General features: G+C 49.5%; 1 protein-coding gene across 12 annotated transcripts in view; it reads right to left on the bottom strand.

Moving 5' to 3' along the window:
• UROS (uroporphyrinogen III synthase) overlaps positions 1–16,201 on the bottom strand; it is a 1,119,872-nt gene that overhangs the window by 1,054,541 nt on the left and 49,130 nt on the right. The window lies entirely within an intron of this gene.

Below are 16,201 nucleotides of genomic sequence, written 5' to 3'. Positions count from 1 at the left end.
GGGAGACATTTTTCTTGGTACTCTTTCTGTTTATTTGCAATAACCAGCACATACCCCACACCAGTTTCATTATATTAATCCGCCGGGAGATACAGTTCCCGTGAAGCCTGGGTCACAGTAAGGACTTCTGCTCTTGACCTTTTTGAGAGACCCTAATCCTTTATGACCCTACAAAGCGATTACATCCTGGTGTACGACCATCCTGACCAAGATTCATTGTACTTGGCCCTGAGGGAATTGTTTTGGTTTTCCTTTGTAAGAACCCTAATGAAGAGGTTTTGGGAAACACATTTCCTATCTGGTTTATGTTACATCCACTTATGGTTTGTGACACTGCCTAGAACACTGGTGACAATTTTTGGGGGAAACGCATGTGAGACATGATTCCACATTCCCAGCATTCACCCGTATGTCCTAGTCTGCCTACTTCTAAAGGGATGCTTTTGTTCTGCATTCATCTGTTCATTGCATGGCCATAGTGTGGTTTTCTGCCAGATCCGCTTTCAACGTGCCTCCATTTGCACCACAATTGCTGCTAGTAAGGCATACCAACTGTGGGTGGACTCAGGTGCACCAATAACACCACTCCTGGGAGACCCCACTCAAATCTTCAAACTCCCCTGCAATAGGTATCAGACAATCGTACGCCACTCAGTGGGCTAGAATTTAAAACATTTACTGATCATCTTTCATCATCGCAAAACAAATCCACATGGACCTCAGGCCAATGGACTCATGGAACGGTAATAGGAAATTTAGATCTGCAATGCTGCAAGATCTGTGTCAACAACTTCTGGGTGTATTTACGAAAAAAAAACATTTCCACACCCGAGTACAGATGCACATATTCCACGGGATATCCGGCAGTGGAGACTCCATTGAGATGAGATGCCATTCAAAAGCAGAAAATAATGTCCTATGTAGATCATAGACGCCTAGTGCACACAACACTGTTAGGTGTGATTGACACCATGGTGAGGCGTGGCTAGCAGCTATGGAGTAAGCATCATGGCTCTGTAGCTCCTGCCGCATCCGTGAAGGATAAGCCTCCACAAGTGAAATGGACACATATAAATCAGGAAAAATAACGCACAGCAATCTGAGATGGCAGCATGCCAGAATATGAAAGCAGAACAGCCTGCAACACTACTCCGGAAAGACAAGCTGTAATCCGCCAAGATGGCGGCGGCCACTTGGGAAAGCCTCTGCTGAAAGCTGGGACGGAGAAGATGCAGGTGGTGTAGCTGTGCGGTGGCTTGGAGGGCAATACCCACTGCCCGTCAACGCAAAAGGGAACAGAGGGTGCGACACACGGAGTGCTGGGGACAGTGCCATACAGCACCAGGAGACCCGAGGAGCTGTGACCCCCCGAAGAGAGTGGCAGCAGAGCGCCAGGATGAGGAAAGCATGCCTGCCTGCAGTCATCCAGGATGACCCAGCTCGGGCGGGCCAGTAAGCCTCTTGCTGCAATACGGAGGAGCCCAGATAGTGGCTCAGAGCAGCCTAAACAGCTTGGAAACAGAGCGCCACTTGCAGTGGAGACTGGTGCCTGGGATGGGGCTCGGTAGCCGTGCCCGCACAGCCAAGACCTGTGGTGGGTTTGCCCATGGTGAAAGGACGGGCCGGCAAAACAAAGGCGGTGCAAAAGGTGAGGAGAAACCCATGGGGTGAGTTTTGGGAGCAGGAGGAGAGTAGGCACTGGCCTACTATGTCCCCCAGACCAGCTGAGAGCTGACTCAAGCAGGAGAGGGGGAAAATCCCCTACCAGGAGCTCCTTCCCCAACCTTACAGAAAGTACAGTACTGTACAGAACAACCACAGCTGCCAGCGCAAGGGGCCTTGGGAGAGGTGAAGCAAGGTCCCAGAAAAACTGCAGGGGAATGTCGAGAAGGGAGGTGGCGACCACATCCGGGCACCTGAACATAAACAGCGCAAGCCTCGTGAGCACAGACAAACAGGGCCCAGGCGGTGGGAAAGGAAGGGGCTGTGTGCCAAAAATGCCTCTCTCGGCGCAGCCCTGTGCAAGACTAAGGGACTGACAATTCCTGCTGAAGAGTCAAACACGAACACCCAGAACATTGTAAGGGGAGCGAGAGCTGTGTACCTGTCGGAAAAGCAACATAAAAGCAAGTCTAGACAGACATAAATTGAGGCATTCACCCGCAAGTGAGAGGGAGGCAGCAAGCCCCCCAAACCCCTAGGAGGACACACAGGCGCAGCTGAAGGGAAGACAGGTGACAGTCAGGTCCTGAAGGCTATTGCCACGCTCCAGTCGACCCTAGAAAGGGGAATAGACAAAGTTATAATCAATGTGGGTCTGCTGAGACGGAGAGTGCAGTGAATGGAGATGCTTGCAGATGAAAACAAGCACAACATAAAGACAGCCCAGTCGGAGGTCCGAGAACTAAAAGCAAAAGTAGCAGCAATGGAAGGCAGAGCAGAAGATGCGGCGGGAAGAGCCAGGCGCAACACTGTACGGATCCTGGGCCTTCCTGAAGGGATGGAATGGAGAGACCCCACGACATGTGGAAAACATGCTGCTACAAGAGGTGGGGGCAGGTAACCGATCACAGGGTTTCTCAGTGGAGCGGGCCCCCCTGCTGATTGGCCAGCAGATCTCCCACCCCCAAGGAGCGCCACTGAGACCCATAATAGCAAAACTACTCAACTATAGGGACATAGAAGCGATCCTGGAATACTCACAGAAAGGGGGACTGATGCAGAGAGGCACAGCAAAGACAGAGGTCTACCCGGATTACACCTTGAAAGTGCAGAAACAAAGAGCAACCTTTGGACCCACTGAAGAACGGTTGTGACAGTCAAGCTGAAAGTACTTCAAAATGGCACCTCACACTTTTTCGACAGCACTAGCGAAGCACAGGCGTGGATGGATTCGATTGGAGTACCACAGCTACGTGGCAGCAAAGATGTTGCTCTGTGAGAGGGTGGCCTAGTGAGACAGCGAACTCAATACGCAAAGAGGGAAGAGGAGGAGGCATAATAAAACAGACAATTGGGGGGAGAGGGGAGGTTGCTTGCAGTAAGGAATGGAAGAAGCAACACCTTGCAGACAGTGGGGTTGTGCACAAAGCGAACAGGAGACGTGCATGACCCGCTTACCCACGGAGGACCCCGTTGTGGTGCAGTTCGAATGCACCCCGCCGCTGCGTGCTAAAACTGGTGTGGGAAGAGAGCGACACCGGTTATCGCAAGAAGCGAGCCTGAATGAACTGGGAATCATTGTGCACTGGTTAAACATGTTGGGGGGAGTTTTATGTTCGGTTGAATAGCACACTAGACTGCCCCACCAGGGAACGAGCAGAAGAGGGGGGAGAGATGGGAGAGAGATGGGAGAACTAACAGTCTTGAGACAGGAGGAGGGCTGGACGGAGGGTAGGGAAGGAAAGAAGGAGGCGGACAGGCGAGTGGGATGCCCCGGGGGTAAGAAACCATGGTGGAAAAATGAGTAGTATAAAGATTTTAACTGAAACGTGAGGGGGCTCAACAGCTACATAAAAATAAATAGTGTACACACATTTGGTAAACAAAGGGCTACAGATTGCACTCCTACAGGAGAAGCACTTGACGGTAAACAGACAATCTACGATAGGGAAGAAATGAGGAGGGGTGGTACGGTGATCGACATACTCATCCTACGCTAGTGGCACCCTCATTTGGGTTGCCCCCACAGTGCCATTTAAGTTATTAGGCTGCAAGTGTGACACTGGGGGCCGGCTGACGGTTGTGTACGGGCTATGAACAACGAGACGTTAGCATACTTAACAAATATGCGCCCAACCATGACACCATCACCTTCTTCAGGTCACTGGGTCCCCAGCTAGCATCATACAGAAGAGCCTTGTGGCTGTGGGGGTGGGGGGTTTCAACTGTACCCTCGACCCAACATTGGATAGATCATACAGGAGGAGCGGGAGTAGGGCACCGTCCGGCAGAGTGCTAGGGGGCCTGATGCGGGAGTTGAAACTACAGGAAGTGTGGAGACAGCTGCACAGAGACAGGAGGCGGTATTCTTATTATTCAAGCCCACATGGAGTACACACGCGCATTTACTACATGCTTACTGGCACCAAGTAACTAGGCGAATTTGGACCATGCACCTCTGCTGGTGATGTGGCAAAGAACAGATACCAGAGCCCTCAACCCGACATGGAGATTAAGAGCAGAATCACTGCTGGATGAGCAGTTTAGGGAACACCTGGGAGGGAAGATAGAGGAATTCTTCTAAATCAATGTGGGAAGTGTGGAAAGCGGACACACCTTATGGGAATCTTTCAAAGTGGTGATCCGGGCGAGGCAATTGGGAATGCGGGTGGTATACGGATAGACCTGCTGGGCACCATATGTAGAGCAGAAGAGCAGATGGAAGCATGGGCAGAACGGGACGGACAGTGGGGGGGGTGGAGGTATGGCAAGAGTGTATAGCTGCCTGGGAAAGGCTGGGCAAATATGACTACGGCAAATATGTGGAGGGACTCCATGAAGGAGGGAATAGGCTGGGGAAACTGCTGGCCTCATTGTGCAGAGCGGAGGAGAGCAGAGACATGATCAGCGCCACCAGAGATGAATGGGTCGAGGAACGGCGGGCTCAAGGGGAGATACATTCAGTTTCAGAAGGTTCTATCAGAACCTATACGATGCTGATGGGGAGGATAGGGCGGAGGATATCGAGGCAGTGTGGGTGAAGATAGGGCTACCCTGTCTGGGGCGAGAGCAGGTGGAAAAGATAGATACACCGCTCATGGAAGAAGAGCTCCAGGAGACCATATGTACACTACCCACAAGCAAGACGCAGGGACTATGGGCGGCACTTGCGCTGCACATGATGGAGGAAGCCTTTGAGGGGGGGGGGGCTATTGCCAACCAGCCCACGGGAATCAGTAATAATACCCATACTGAAGCCTGGGAAGCCCCTGCTGGAATGTGGGTCGTACAGGCCACTCTCAATGATAAACCAAGACTGTAAAATACTGTCCGCCCTACTGGCAGCCAGGCTGAAGAGAGTGATTCGAACATTGGTCCACCCGGAACAAGCGAGTTACGTACCTGGCAGGAGCACGTCCTGCAACTTGCGCAGACTGCACTACGTCATAGAACAAACAGCAGGGAAATATGCAGAGTATGCGCTTGCTTCTCTGGATGCAATAAAAGCCTTCAATTCTGTGAGATGGGACTGGTTGCATGAGGCACTGAGACGCTTTGGGGTGGGCCCACGCTTTGCAAGGTGGGTACAGCTGCGGTACACCCAGCCCCTAACCAGGGTCAAGACAGGAAGGCATATCTCGGATGTGTGTGAGTTGGGTAAAGGCACCAGACAGGGGTGCCCGCTATCTCCCATGCTGTTCATACTGGCACTTGAGCCACTTGCAGCCTACCTCAGGAAGCAACATCCATGTACCGATAGGAGGCGACATCTGTGTAGCATCGCTATATGCGGATGACATGCTGCTGTATGTGCAGAATCCCAGGGATAATCTACCGCATATATTAGCTGTGCTAGATAACTTTGCATACCTGTCGGATATTGCCATCAGCAGAGAGAAATCGAGCCTGTTCCCACTGGCAGGCCTAGCCGGATTAGAGCCTGGGCACCTACCGCATCTAGAGATAAAGTGGGAGGCATATACTTTCCGATACCTGGGGTAAACATATGCCACACACCAAAGAGCATGAAGTAAACACGTTGAAAGCGCTACATTGGGTTGAGAAATCGATTGCTTTCTGGCGGAAACTCCCACTGTCCGTGATGGGCCAGGTGGCGCTCCACAAGACGGTGGTGTTACCATGCCTATTGTACCACTTTGTAAATGTACCCTAAGAAATCCCTAGAGGTTTTTTTCGTAAATTGGACTCAACGGTGCGTGGGTTTATTTGGGGAGGAAAAAGGTGCCAAATCTCACTAGACGTGCTGCACAAAGACAGCTGCAGTTCATCATAGAATGGCTGGAGGAAGAGGAGTCGCTAGACACAAGGCTACTAGGAGGGGTGTCTGGGCATACTACTTGCAGGAAGTGCTATGGGCAGGGGTGAATGGGGTTGGAAAAGTGCTGGGGCTGGTCACACTGGGACGAGTGTTGAGGCGCAGAATGTGGAAATTAGTGGGGTGACAGGACCCATAACCTGAAAATATACGTCTTGCTGCAGTCTGCAGCAGGACGAGAGGGGAGGCCCAAATTATTATGCAACACTGGGAACCATGCAGAATAATCATGCAGGGGGACCTGACCCAGGAAAGGGTATTACGAAACCTGCCTGACTTGATAGAGCAATATGGCATCACGGGAGGGCAGTTCTTGACATACCACATGGAGATCAGGTTGGTAGCGAGCAGGTGGATGGCAGGGAGGAGGGGAATAGTAGGAGATGTTATGTTGGAGAGGATGTATGACTTAGTGGAGGGCAGCCATGTTATCTCTAGACTGAATTTATACTGGATGCACAGAGTAAACCAGAACTCCGGGTAAGAGCCAATTGTGGAAGGGACGTTGGGCACACCTTTGCAGACGGCGAGTAGGCGAGAGTAACGTTATGCACGAGAAGAGTGTCGAGAAACGCTAGACTTAAGATAGCACAGCTCCACGTTACCCACACAGCATATATGACACCACACGCCATCTCACAATCCCAGGAGGTGTAGGACTGATAAAGCAGACTTACTACATATGTTGTGGCTGTGCCCGGTGGTTAGCAGGTTCTGGCAGGGCATAGCAGACAGAGTCTAGAAGGCGGAATAAGCATGCATGAATGGCCATCAGAAGCAGGCTTGCTGGGACTGTTCAAGCGCAGGCGCACAGAAACCCATATAGATAAGATGAAAGACCTCATTTGTGTCCTGGCCAAACGTCAGATCGCCATGGCACGGAAAACAGCAGAGAGACCCCAAGTGGAGGCATGGTGGGAAGATCTGAAAAAATGGGCAGAGACAGTAGTATGGCACAGAGCAGTACAAAGGGGGCAGAAGGAGGTCAGTGACAACATAACTGTATTGGTACAAAGGATGTTTGCGCGCTAAGACTACACGCCCCCATGAAGCATAAAGAGCGGCAGACTGAGCAAACAGAGAGAGCGAAGACCGAAGTAGTGCTGATCAGTAGGTGGGAGCAGAGGTGTAATGGGCGAACAAGCGGGGGAGGGTAGGGCGGCGAGCACAGTTAGTTGTTAGTTTTTTTCTGTTGGGGTTTAGAGTGGAGGGCAGAGTACTGCAGAGGGCATGGTGGTTTGGAAAGAGGACTGTCCAGGAAAAAGCAGTGAAACAAACAAAGAGGACTTGGGATGAATCAATAATTGGAACAGGCAGAAATATGTATGTGTAACAGTGATTTTCCAGGTCATGCTGAGCAGACTGTTTGGTTGTATTGTTGAAATGCTAATAAAAAGTTTTTTTTAAATTTTTTTAAAAAGGTGTGATTGACACCATCTAAGACTAAGTGAAGCAGATGACAATGCACAAGATTCTATCAGCATTTGATCCCCAACCTCTTTCACCAACGTCATAGGGTGTATTTATCAGAGCTAGTAGGAAGGACAAAGTTGTGACAAAGAACTCTTCACACTACAGAAGATGTCATAGCAATGAGTGTGACAATTAAAGTGCTGCCTCTCTCTACAGGAAAAAATATGCATTTAAGATCCATGCAACACTGCTGAAGGTGCGTCTCGTTCGGACCCAAGTGAAATGCAAGGAACTGTTCACAAAAGATCTCACCGTACCATTAGGCTCCCTAAAAATGTTCAGAAAAATGACTAAATAAAGTGTATTGTTTAAGTTCCAGGAAGATGTGTCGCACTTCTGTGTTGGGGTGGGGGGGGGGGACTCCGGTTGACGGAAAGGAAGGACGCAAAAAGGTAGACACACAGGGTCTTCTGAAAGTGAAATAAAGAGGGACACATGTACCTGTACAGTACCGCGTCCATACTTGCGGCACAATCCACAACAAACTCCATTCTCAACCATTCAGAAAGTAGGCAGAGTGTGATGAACGGCAGAGAGATTGTCCTTTGCTCATTTTGAATTAAAAAAGTAAAAGTAAACGATTAGCACGTCAACTTGCAAACTTCATGTAGCACCAGACAGCATATGTGTTGTTGTAGTATACTGCATTAATGGAAGACAGGAGACTTGCTGGTTTGCTGGAAGGGCTTTATTTATGAATTCCCAGCCGGCCCAAATACACGCAAACTGCGTGTCTCTATGAACTGAGGCCAACGGGCCTGAAGTGGCTGGGAGGTGCTGAGTGCAGCTCACGTCCTTAATTGAGCCGCGGGCCCCGTTCTCAGAGGAGCCGGCATGGCGCTCCTATCTGCGTCCTCGGCCCGGCTCGTAATGCGCGCGGAGCGCGCGGGGGCGGGACTTCCGGTTCCGGCGAGATCTCCCGAGAGCGGGGCTCTCGCGACTTCTCTACACACCTCCCTTTTCCCAACGGATGATAGGGTCACTGTACAACATAGTCATTGTATCTCACCGGTCTTCTGTGCTCTCTTCTGGGCCGCTCCCTGGTTCCAGCGCACTCTTCTTGCTGCTCTGGTTCCGGGTCTGCATCGGGTTCTTCCGGTTCGATCTCGGGTTCTAACCTTTCTCTGTCGTCTCCTTCATGTTCGCGTTCCTCGCTTCTCCCATAGTTCTTCTCAGTCTCTACTAGTGATCTCTCCGGAGACCTCTCTCTTTCTTGCCTCCTCTGGTACAGTGCTACTCTTTCAACGTTCCATGTGCGCCCGTCTTCCGTGCGAATGTAGTTTGTTCCTTTGTGAATTACCTGGCAGGGTCGACTGTATCGGGACCCTGTGATTTGATCTTTCTTTGGTAGTCTGATCTTAACCAGGTCTCCCTTTCTTATGTCTGGCGCTTGTTTGGCCCTCCTTCTCTCATCACTCCATGACATCATACGTGCCTTGCTGCTTTGGATTCGCCACACTACTTCTGACATGTCCACAGCCTCATCTTCTCGTACTTTCGATAGCCATGGTGGACTCAGCGTGGACGCCGCACTCCTCCCTCTCAACATTTTGAACGGGGAAACCTGCGTGATGCCATTTGGAGTGAGTCTGTGGGCCGCTATGGCCTCTTTGGTGGTTTTGAGCGGGTCCATTCCTGAAGCTGTTGCCAATTGGATGGCGCCCTTTATGAACCTGTTTGCCCTTTCTACAAGCCCATTGGCCTGAGGGTGATACAGGGCAGCTTTCTTTTGTTTGATATGATTTCTTTTTAGAAAATCTTCCATGTCTTTAGAGACCAGTTGCACCCCATTGTCCGTAACCACCTCTTTGGGGAGGCCTTCCCTTTGAAAAATTTCTGTGAGTACTTCTATGACCGTCTTGGTGGTTATATTCGGGACAAACTCTGCCTCCACCCATTTCGATAAGTAGTCCACCAGCACTATGCCATACCTATGTTCAGGCGACATAGCCTCCAGGGGTCCTATGAAGTCGATGCCTATTTTGGACCATACTGCTTCGGGTATTTCTGTGGGTATCAGGGGTGCCTGGCGGACCTTAAGTCTTTTGTCGCTGTTTAAGCATTCATGACACCGTTCTATCATGGTGCGAATTTCTTGGTCCATGGACGGCCACCAGTAGGCCTCTCTCACTCTGCGGCGAGTCATCGTGTTGCCGAGGTGTCCCGCGTGAGCCCTGGAGAGAATGGTTTTTCTCATACCTATTGGGGGAATGATTTGATCAGTTTTCATGACGATCCCTTCGATTTCGGACAGCTCATCCGACACTTTCCAATATGGTCTCATGCCTTCGGGCAGCGCTTTTTCACTGGGCCAACCTTCTTTGATGCATTCTCGAATCCTGGTCATGGTGGGGTCTTTCCCATCCTCTTCCTCCCAGTGCCTTTCACTGAGTTCTAGGTAGTCGGGTGCTCTTAAGTCCGTGACGGATGCCACGATGCATTCCCCATGTAGGAATGTGGTTGCTTTATCCTTATCTTCCGGCAGCCGCGACATGCAGTCGGCCTGCGTATTTTTCCAACCTGAAATGTGCTGGACTTCGAAAGTGTACTCCTGCAGTTTGGCTGCAATGCGTGCTAATCTGGGTGTGGATGTTTTGGTCCCTCCAGGGCTGAGCATGTGGATGAGCGGTTTATGGTCCGTTAGCAGCTTGAACTTTGTGCCCCACACGTATGTTCTGAAATGTTCCACTGCCCATGCACACGCCAGCATTTCCTTTTCAATGGTGGAGTAATTCTGTTCCGCTTCCGATAACGCCTTCGACGCAAAGGCTACCACATGTTCCGTGTCACCTTTCTTTTGAGTTAATACTGCTCCCAGTCCATACGCACTGGCGTCTGTGGTGATGACTGTCTCCCACGTTGGATTAAATGGTTGAAGACATGGGGCATCCATGATGTGTTGTTTTATGCTTCCCATCGCAATCTTTTGCGGTTCTTGCCACGTAAACTCCGACCCTTTTTTGAGTAAGTCGCGGAGGGGTGCCGTGGTTTCTGAAAACTTTGGTATGAATTTGGCATAGTACTCAGCGAGTCCAAGAAATGACCTCACTTCTTCTTTGCAGGTGGGTTCCGGGGCTTTACTGATGGCCTGCATGAGGTTCCGTTTTGGGATGATGCCTTTTTCCGAGATCAGGTACCCTAAGTATTCGACCTCTTTCACCTTGAACAAGCATTTTTCATGGCGTAAGCGTATGCCTGCTTCTTGTAGCTTGTTGAGGACTTTTCTCAACGTGGAGTCGTGGGTCTGCTCATCCCCTGCATACACCAGGATGTCGTCCTGGAAATATACTACGTTTTTAACATTGCGTAGCAGGACATCCATCATCCTTTGGAAGGCTGATGCTGCTGACGACAACCCAAAAGGCATTTTGGTGAATTGGTATGTCCCAAACGGAGTGATGAATGCCGTGAGGGGTTTTGACTCTTCATGGAGCTGTATTTGGTGGTATGCATTTCTCATGTCGAGTTTTGAAAATATCTTGGCCTCTTTCATTAGTAGAATGAGTTCGTTGATGCTTGGGAGAGGGTAATTGTCCGTGATGACTTCCAAGTTTAGGCTGCGCAGGTCTATGCACACCCTCAATTCCTGTGATTGGGGCTTCTTTATGAGAACCACCGGGCTCAACCACTCGGATGCTTCGATTTCTTCTATGACCCCCTCCCTCTTCATCTTGTCTAACTGTCCTCTGAGGGTATCTCTGGCTGTGGCAGGTACCGGCCTCACCCGGTGCTTGACTGGGACGGCATTTCTTTTGAGCACAATTTTGTGGAGAAAACCCTTAATGTGCCCCGGCTCCTCTGAGAATAGTGTTGGATAATCGTTTTTGACCACAGGTCCGTCCTTTGCACTGACTGACAGTACCTGGTCCTCTGTGCTGGGATCCAGTCTAATTTTCAGTTTGTCTTGGTCGTCCCAACCTAACACTGCTGGACCTTCATGGCTGAAGTAAACTCTAGTGGTTGTCACTCTCCCTTTGAATTCGACTTTACCCTTGATGTACCCCAAGAGTTCAACCGACGCCCCCCCAAAAACTGTGGGCTTGTGCCGCGTAGTCAGCACTTGTACTTTTTCTTTTCCCACCATTTCTTTGTAAGTCCTCAGGGGAATGATGGTTAGATCCGAACCTGAGTCTGCCATGACCCTAGTTTCCTTGCCGTCTATTTTAATCGTGCAATGGGGCTTCTCTCTCCTGGCTCTTGTGCTGTTCACCATTATAACTGTGGGCCTACCTTCATCTTCTGAGGATGAATCTCTCTCCATGATGCGCTCTGCGTTGAGACTGGTGACTTTCTTGTTTCTCCATCGACACACGATTGAGAAGTGACCAATGCGTTTACAGACGGAGCACTCCTTATCTCTGGCTGGGCACTCTCTGTCAAACGCTAGATGCTTCGTGCTAGTGCACCTGTGGCACTTGAGGGGTTCTTTCCTGTTTCCTTTCACATCTCTCATGTCTGATGTCGGCTTTTCTTTTTTTGTATGGAAGCCCACTGCCTGTATTTCAGCGGAGCTCTGGGCTCCTGTGAGCTCCTTCCGTCTTCCCGCCGTTTCTTCGACTGCTCTGGCAATTTCGATTGCTTTCTCCAACTGCAGTTCCTTTTCAATGATAAATTTATCTTGGACTTTCCTGCTGTTCGTGTGAACGGTCAACGTGTCACAAATGAGGTTTTCCGCATTGTTGCCAAAGCTACATAACGCCGCTAGTTCCCTCAGCTTAGTGACGTAATCATCCACTGGTTCCGACATTTCCTGCTTCCGACCGTAGAACAGTATTCTATGAAGCACTGTGTTCTCTTTGCTGGCAAACCTCTTAATGATTCTCCTCACCGCCTCCTTGAACACGTCGTCGTTGTCGCCAGCAACCGGGATCGGGGTCAGACTTTCGAAAATTCTTTGTCCCTCTACCCCCAGGGCATTGAGTAACATGGCCCTGCGCCTTGCCGCCGAGAACCCTGCTCCACCCAGTGCTTCCACGTAGGTCATGAATAGGGGCTGCCATTGTGGCCACGGAATGGCAGGCCTACCTGGAGTTTGGAGGAAGGGTGGCGGTGGCGTTGCTCCTTGCATGCTTCTTCGTGGGTTGTGGTGATCCTCGTCGCCAATTTATGTAGTATACTGCATTAATGGAAGACAGGAGACTTGCTGGTTTGCTGGAAGGGCTTTATTTATGAATTCCCAGCCGGCCCAAATACACGCAAACTGCGTGTCTCTATGAACTGAGGCCAACGGGCCTGAAGTGGCTGGGAGGTGCTGAGTGCAGCTCACGTCCTTAATTGAGCCGCGGGCCCCGTTCTCAGAGGAGCCGGCAGGGCGCTCCTATCTGCGTCCTCGGCCCGGCTCGTAATGCGCGCGGAGCGCGCGGGGGCGGGACTTCCGGTTTCGGCGAGATCTCGCGAGAGCGGGGCTCTCGCGACTTCTCTACAGTTGTAATTTACAATATTTTATTGCTTATAGGCCCATGGGTGTTAAGTGAGCCACAGGAAGAGCTGAACCGCAGCCATGGTGATGCAAATAGGGACTTGAGAAAAAACAACTTGTTGGCACGAGCACATAAGCCCACGAGGCCGAGTGGCCATGACGTTGGTCTCTGGATTGGTTGCACGTATGCCGAGTAAAGCATGAGATGTCACTGTGAAGGGTAGGTTTCCTTGTTTGAGAACCGGAACAAGAGTCACATGGGTGCTAGTCACCAGGTTGGGTCCATTTAGGAGTAATGGAAATATCTACTTGGAGCCTTGGTTGTTTTGTTTAGTTTATTTACTTGTATAGCGCTCCCCACCCCAGGGTATCTGGGCGTTTTTTGCTTAAATACATAGTTACATGATTACAGATATAATACACAGACCCCACAAAACAGGGGAGGAGGTGTGTTACAGGCAAGGGCAATGGAGGTGTGTTACAGATCACCTTGTGGGCAAAGGCAGTGAGCAATAGATCGCAAAAGTATAATGAAGCAGCTGAGCGAACAAGTGACTAAACAGAAAGAGGTATCATAAACCTGAGTTGAATTTATAGTCATACTTACTTTTCAGTTGCATTTATAGGTACATTTACAAGGAAGTGGAACTTTTATAGTTCCAATTACAAGGAAGTAGTTCCGCACAAGCTTTGTGTGTGCGCTCTCCATGTTGGAGCTTAGTCGTGCTCAGGAGTCGTTTGAGCTGAGGAGCCAAGCTTTGGTTTTGGCTCTGAAGGTCCAGAATGCAGGCTCGGCTCTAATGTCAGAGGGGAGGGAGTTGCAGCGTTTGGCAGCTAGCACTGGGAAGCTGGACCCTCCTGCTGTTTTTAGATTGAATTTGGGGATTGCGCTTGGGGATTGGGGGTTGGTTGAGGTAGTTGGTTGTATCACGTGGAAAAGCCCAGCAGGTTTATCGAGGTCTCGCAAGGGGTGTAAAGCCATGTTTCCGAAGGCCAAATAATGTTTGTTAAGCCGTCTTTGTTAAATGTAACAAACTAAATATATCTGACTGACTTTACTGGATGAGCCCATTCATGTAAAACCCTATATAAATCCACAGGTTTGTGAGCCATATTTTTGGGATGAGGATACTCTCCACCAGTTTCCCTGCCCATTTCTGCAAAGCTGTCTGGAAATAAAACCTCACTCTACCTTTGTTCCTTGGTTTACTTATTGGATTTATTGGCAGGTTTCTACACCCTCCTGTTCCCTTCTCACTAATAATTGGACATCTGTTAAATTGGCAGGACAGCTGACTGATAGCCTTTGCCTTAAAAAAGGCTGCTGGCGTCGATTTCAACTCTGGCGGTTTGCCCATGTCTTTGGGACAGCAGGTGAGAACCGGAGACCTAGTGAGCCTTCTGCTCTGCATTCTCCAATCAAAAATGTGGGCTACGCTTCCCAACCCTGCCTCTGGTTCCTGGGCCCTTGCATAGGATTCCTTATTCAAAAAAGGGATTTTTTTCTTTCACCTGTGCTTAAATGGAAAACGTTTAAAGGTGTGCTTGCTGTAGTCACAAATGGCAAAACACAAGAGGTGATGGCTGGAAGGTTTAGAATCATTCTTAACCACTGGCAACCCTCCAGACCATCATTCTTCGCCTGCCAAGCCATTACAGAAGGGGAAAGACCATATGCAAATCAGGCTCGGTCCCACCCCAAAAGGGGCAGTCCAGCCCGAACTGCTAGGTCACATCCCTTCTGCAGGAGACCACAAGCATCGCCAAACATATTTCAGCCTTGTTGGGCCTCATCAGTGAGGAGTAGCTTGGGTCACAAATGGGTCACTAGATGCATGCATACTGAGATGCCCTTTTTCACTCAGTGACGATTGGGAGTCTTTCGTGCTAGGGGTGGGGTCTGCGGAGGTCAGCAGCCCCAAGCCTGCCACAATCGTGGGTGCTGGATGTTTATCAATACAGTAGACACCTGGCCAGCACGTTTTCTCCTACTTGAATGCATAGGTCACCTTTGTCACTAAGGTGGCATGTGCGTTGATTAGAATGGGCATCATGCAATTTGGCTTTTCAGAGTTGCTCAATTATTTTTGAATAGGGCCCATTCCATCGAAGAGATTTCTGATGTGAGTCTGCATTATGAATTCCACAGCATGATGTGCTTCTTAAGTCCCTTTGCAGAGTGGACACTGCCTAAATTACACAAATATTTCGATCAGTTGTTGATTATGAAAACAGTTTCTTTAAGCAAAGAGGGTACGGAACTGGAGCAAAATACATTTGAAAAAAAACATGTTCATGATTTTACACCATATGCAATGGCGTTTTCAGGATCCTTCTAGGCTTGAATAGAAAAACAAAGAAGCAAATGCATTCCTTACAAGGTTACATACTGCAACCATCAAGAAATTCTATGTCAAGACCGGAGGCGAGCATTACGCTTCTCTTCCTTTATTAGGGAATGCTCAGCAGCAAGATTTAAGCCAAGCAAAACTTTTAAGATCTCATTAAACTCGTTTGACTGCTGAAATCTACAAATAACCATAATCTTAATGAACCAAACGTTGAACTCGGATGAGAAAAAAAAGTCAATTTCCCAAGTCTCTGCTAGACTTCAATTATAGTCACTGCAACACTTGACCCAGATAACCAATCCCAACAGGGTCAGTCCTTTAAAAGCCTGGAGCCCTCTTCTTGACTCCTCTTACTTTTCTGCTTGCAGCGAGATAAGTGCTCATTACATAGTGTTTGATTGCCACTTGTTATTATTCACCTGTGTTACAAGACTCTGTCCCTTTAAGGAAGACAGAGACCATGTGAGGGATGAAGTGGGAGTGGGGAGGAGTAAGGGGGTAACCGCTCTGAACAAGAAACTCGTGATTGAACCCAATTGCGACTACGAGCACTATATGTTCAATCAGTATACAGAAAGGGCTGAGGAAACAGTCGATGAATTCATTACTCGCCTAAGAGTCAAAGGCGCACACAATTCCACACTTTTTCATTGGGCAAAGCATTAAGTCTGCGAGTAATAAAGTGGTTCCTACCCTAAAGAAGCAACTAATGAAAAAACCACTCTCAATAGACGATATAAGCAAGCTAGCAAGGATTTTTGAAAGAGTGGACACGCAAGCAGCATCAATGTCCGGGAACCCCAGCATCAAACAAGACAAGAATGAGCTCATAGCAGCAGTCCACCCAGCTAGCCAATGCCCCGGAGACAGGGGAGCCGCACCACACGGAGGAGGCAACCAACCTGCCCCAGACCACAAAGAAAGTGCTATCACTGCAGGATGGCGTTCCTTCACTCGGGA

The sequence above is a fragment of the Ambystoma mexicanum genome, chromosome 8 (genome assembly GCF_040938575.1).
Source record: "Ambystoma mexicanum isolate Mex_15411 chromosome 8, UKY_AmexF1_1, whole genome shotgun sequence".
NCBI classification, from domain to species: domain Eukaryota; kingdom Metazoa; phylum Chordata; class Amphibia; order Caudata; family Ambystomatidae; genus Ambystoma; species Ambystoma mexicanum.
This window is presented reverse-complemented; position numbering and strand designations above follow the sequence as displayed.